Genomic DNA, 5,532 nt, shown 5'->3' with positions numbered 1-5,532 from the left:
ACGACCATTCCTAAACACATGTTGGTCATATCTGGTATAAATATAGTTGATCAGGCTATATTTATCCCATATATGATTACATAGATGCATAGGCTTAATCGCAGTGTTTAACTCATGTAAATACTTTTTATAGGTTCTTATTATGACACTATTTCTAGTATGTATGCATGTATGTACACTTTTTATAAAAATACTATTATATTTTAAAATTATAATTCTTAGTCAGGGTGTTTTAGCTCCATTGTATTTATAGTTGCATATTTTACAAGATTTGATATACTTAGTTCACTATAAACAATGCTCTGATACCAATCTGTAACACCCCAAAACCAAAACTGCGGCAACGTCTAGGGGTGGATGACTTCGAGTGTAGTATCATCTATTGAATAATAGAAATCAAATCATTACAACCATTGTATTTAATATTTAATAAGTTTACATTGTGTTCAGAACATTGTTTACATGATATCAAATGCATATGACAAAAATAAATAATGTGATGCGACGACGCCCCATCCTCCAAAAATTCTTTGGATACCTGTTTACTGATTTCCTGAGAGAATACAAGTGATATATTTTGAAAAGCGTCAACAATTAAGTTGGTGATTTCATAAGCATTTTGTATGAGTAGGATTTGTAACTGTTTTGTGGAAATGATAGTGTATACTTTCAGAAAATCCAATATTTTCTATAAAAATGAGTTGTAAGTCTTAAATCCCAAGACTAAAAATGTGAGTAATGTTGAACAGTAAAACGGCGTTATGAAGTTTTATCTTCATATAAACTACTTGAACGTATGTTAACCCGTAAACCAAATGTTTTGTTAATACTCCATGTGAGGTATTATAACCATATTAATGTGACTAGTGGCCTGAACGACGTGCTTCGGACGTCAGAACTATGGCGACATTTGTCACCCTAGACAGGCCGGTCTAACTGCAGCTAACAGTTGAGGTGCGGGGTTGTCAATCATGTATAGATCTATACACAAGTGTAATACTCTTCCTACAAGAGACTCTGGTTATAATTCAGGACTTTAACGTGTAATTTGGTAGGCACGGTGAAGCTAATCTGGTATGTTGCTTCTGAAATGATAGTGTAATGTTTGTGACTCTCAAACTATAACAATTATAGTTTATCTTGTTTTTTTGTTGAAACTATTTATATAATCATTTATATAAATACATAATAGTTAACTTGTCTAGTTTCAAAATGTATGTCAAAACATCATGTTTTGGGTTCTAACCCACAAAATGGTGAAATATCTAGATTTTAGCCCTTTAAAGTCCCAAAAATCATTGTATTTTTGAAATCACAATTTTCCTTATGATTAGATAACAAAAAATTATGTTTTGTTTTGTTAGTTTTGCATTTCAAAACTAATATATCACAAATAATTGTTTACAAACTAGTGGTAACCACATTCCATGCAAATAATGTTTTATATTTATCGTCAAGGTTGTAAAACTCGTTACTCAGTACCTGTTCGGCCGACTACCGGCCGACTACCGAGTAGCGAGTACTCGGGGATTACTCGGATTATTCTTGTAGAAATATTTTTAGAGAAATTATATATGTCAAAATCATAAGTTAAAATCAAAAGTTGATTGTAATATATAACAAAATTAGATACATCTGAATATACAAAAAATAGAAAAATGCATAATGGTCTTACTTCGTGAATAATTGTTGAAAATTTAAGATATATATGTAGTAATAATCACATGTGTGTGCGTGTGTTAAATAATAAATCATTAAGTATATTATACATATTAATAATCGAGTTGATCGGGTTTTACAATACTGCTCAGTTCAGTAAGGGGCCGATCGGGGAGTACTCGGGATTCTGCAACTCGCCTCGGCAAAGGGGTGAGTAGCGAGTATTCGGAGGAGTAATCGGAAAACTCGGCGAGTTTTACAACATTGTTTATCGTAGATATGAAATATGCAAGTATTTGTGTAACAAACTAAACTTTACTTGTATCCCCCCCCCTAAAAACATGAAAAAACTCGTAAAAGTAGGGGTATGAACTCACCTTGAGTGTGCTTGTGGGTTGTTTGAGGACATGATGTGAAGATTTCCAAGCCTAAAACTTGAATGGGGTTGATGAACTTCCTTGGAAATGATATTATCCTAAGAGTTTTAACACATAATAATATGTGTAAATAAAGTGAAACTAACATGATAATGTATAAAAACACTAGGTTACAAGAAAAGCTTACCTAGATTCTAAGAACAAGCTTGGAGAATTTGAACTTGGGAGATCTAGACTTGATTCTTTGAGAGGGAATGGAGTTAACAGAAGTAGTATGTGAATGGGGGATGATTTAAGGGGGTGATTTCGTCCCAAGGATAAGAAGAAAGGGTGATGGGATATTTGCCTAGTTAACTATTGGTTAATAACAATGATACATGTTGGGTATTAATTCTTATTGGAAAAGGGTGAAATGTCAAGTCATGAAGTTAACACCTCCCTTTTCTCTTTATTCCAGCCGAGAACCCACTGAAAACTCCTTAGTATGACCGATATCACATGTGATTTCGGTCTAGGGAGGATTTCGCTCTAGGTGTGTTTTGGTTCTAGCATGTTTTTGGTCCTAAGTCTCCCCCACATGGTGTTTTTGGTTGGGTATCCCTCACTAGAGGGAGTTTTCGGTCCTAGTGGTATTCTTAGCATGGGATTTTGGTTTTCGTGTCACCCACTAAAGGGTGATTTCGGTCCTTGACAAACCGAAATCACTAGGTGGTTGGGGTCATAGGCCGAAAACTTTAAAGAAAAGTTTTAATTCATGATTCATGCTCTAACTATTTGACTTGTCTTGACTTGTTATAACCTGTTGACTTTCAAAGGTTCATTACGTACATGGTTTTCAAAGTATAGATACATATTTACTTATAAAATTGATTTCTTTTGGCTTTCAAAGATTTATTGCAACAAGGTCATGATGTGGTTTCACTTATACGTAGAATACATTTTAGACCTTGCTTGACTCACAATTTGCTAGTTGTCATAGTATTGAACCTGCATGGTTCAAGGCAATTTTGGTGGTAACAGGGTTCTCTCATAAATAAGGAATTGATTATGATGAGGTGTTCTCACCGGTCATGAATCATAAGAGAATTCCGGTTCTTTTGGGCATGGTGAGTGCATTGGATCTAGAGCTTAAACAGCTTCATGTGAAAACTGCATTTCTTCATGGAAATTTAGAAGAGAAGATTTATATGTGCCAGCTAGAAGGGTTCCTTGATGCTAAGAAGAAGCATGTATGTTTGCTGAAGAAATCCCTGTATGGTTTGAAGCAGTCTCCACAACAATGGTAAAGGAGATTTGATTCAGTCATGATCTCGGATGGCTACACACAGAGCCAGTTTGACAATTGTGTTTACTCAAAGGAATTGTCACCAGATTCCTATATATATATATATATATATATATATATATATATATATATATATATATATATATATATGTTGCTATATGTTGATGATATGCTCATCGCAGCCAAAGACATGGCTGGAATAAATGACTTTAAGGCAACCCTAAAGAATGAGTTTGAGATGAAGGATTTGGGAGCAGCAAAGAAGATACGGGGGATGGAGATACAAAGGGACAGAAAAGCAAGGAGGTTGTGTATTTCTCAATAGAAGTACATTGAGAAAGTTCTGCAATCCTTTAATTGTGATCAGTCCAAGCCAGTTGGAACTCCTTTGGCGGTTCACTTTAAACTTGGTCCAAGCACTATACCCACTACTAATAAAGAAAGGAAGTACATGAGTAAGGTTCCATACTCTAGTGTTGTTGGAAGTCTCATGTATGCTATGGTTTGTACCAGACCTGATTTAGCTCATGAAATTAGTGTGCTTAGCAGGTTTATAAGTAATCCAGGGAAGACGTATTGGGAAGATGTAAAGTGGATCTTGCGATACTTGAAGGGAATGGCGGATGTTTGCCTGGTGTATGGAGAAAATACAATGAATGACTTGCGGGATATGACGACTCTGATTATGGTTAATGAGTTGTTGAAGAGTAGGTCGCGAACGTGCTACATATTCACTTTATTTGGATGTGCCATCAGTTGGAAGTCAACGTTACAACGTACCGTTGCTTTGTCTACAACTGAATCCGAGTACATGTCCATGACAGAAGGAATAAAGGAGGAGATATGGTTGCAAGGGCTTATTCATAGTCTTGGTCTCTAGGTGGAGAAACTTGTCTTGTATTGTGACAATCAAAGTGCTTTAAGTCTTGCAATGAATCCTATGTATCATGACAAGACGAAGCACATTGATGTCAAGTTGAATTTTATTCAGGATATTCTAGAAGGAGACAACTTTTCAATACTGAAGATTGATACCAAGGTCAACCTAGCAGATATGTTGACAAAGTCATTACCCACAAAGAAGTTCAAGCTTTGCTTGGACTTGGTTGATGTTCGTAGGAGGTAGGTCCCTTCGGGGACGAATGGTAGGAAGGGAGAGGAAGTTCTTGTTCGAGGTGGAGTTTAGAGGATACTCAAGTCAAGGTGGTAAGGTGGAGATTTTTAACTATGAATCGAGCATTTGGAGCATTTGGATCACGTTCGTGAAGCATTTGGAGCACTTGGACCTCAATGGAGCACTTGGGGTTCATGGAGCATGTGACAAAGGAACTGATCAAGTGTCAAAGGAACGAATCGTGTACAAGGGGGTTTGGAGCACCTAGAAGGAGTTTGGAGCACATAGAAGGTATATGGAGAAACCAAGGGTCCTTTTTGCTCCACCTAATGAAGATATGGGTCAAGAGGGATTCTCTTGCGCCATCTTGTTTTCTTGTTGAGCCATGCATGTGCTAGTTGCTCATAGTGATGTTGTTGCTTGAAGATTGATTTTGTGCGCCATACTTGATGCTCTTGCACCATTTAGATCCCCGTTGTGCCAACTTGGGTTGTTGTTGCGCAATGAAGAAGCTATTACGCCATCATGGACCATCTTGGTACATGATGTGTGGTATTGATTCCTTTTCTGTGCCATGTTGAAACAAGTATGCCTAGAAGATGATAATGCTAAGAAATGTTCCAGAAGATGTTTCATGGCCAATTGTGATTAGTTGACACCATTCATAGGCCTATAGGCCAATGGGCTTGGCCCATTAGAGTTTTAGGTCTGATCCCTCAAGTACAAATAGGGATGCTTGTGATGGGTTTTGGTCATAAGACATCCTATGTGCTCATACAAACCCTAATGCTTGGATCTAGGTTTCTCTATTGTACATGCTTTGAATCCAAGACTATAAACCCTAATTCTAGCATATGGAAATCAGAATTCACATGTAAATAGGTTTAAGAACATACCTTGATTGTTATATAGCAATAACAATCAAATTCCTCCTTGAATTGACCTTGGAAAGCTGAGAGTCACAAGTGTCACTCCTCTAATGGCTTACAAACACCATAAGCAAGTAGAGAAGGTATAAAGAGAGAGGAGGGAGGTTAGAATTCGTTTCTAAGACTTCTTGGGAAAGGATACACGAATTCATGACCCTAGGGGTGTTT

At 36.7% G+C, this 5,532-nt stretch overlaps 1 pseudogene; it reads left to right on the top strand.

Annotated features, from left to right (window-relative positions):
- The first annotated feature begins 3,106 nt into the window (after nt 1–3,106).
- LOC145063932 (secreted RxLR effector protein 161 pseudogene) lies at nt 3,107–4,201 on the top strand (annotated as a pseudogene).
- The last annotated feature ends 1,331 nt before the right edge of the window (nt 4,202–5,532 follow it).

This window comes from Lactuca serriola, chromosome 7, assembly GCF_051521515.1.
Source record: "Lactuca serriola cultivar US96UC23 chromosome 7, Lser_US96UC23_V15, whole genome shotgun sequence".
In the NCBI taxonomy this organism is placed as follows: domain Eukaryota; kingdom Viridiplantae; phylum Streptophyta; class Magnoliopsida; order Asterales; family Asteraceae; genus Lactuca; species Lactuca serriola.
Note: the sequence above shows the minus strand (reverse complement) of the source record. Positions and strands in the feature narration are given on the sequence as shown.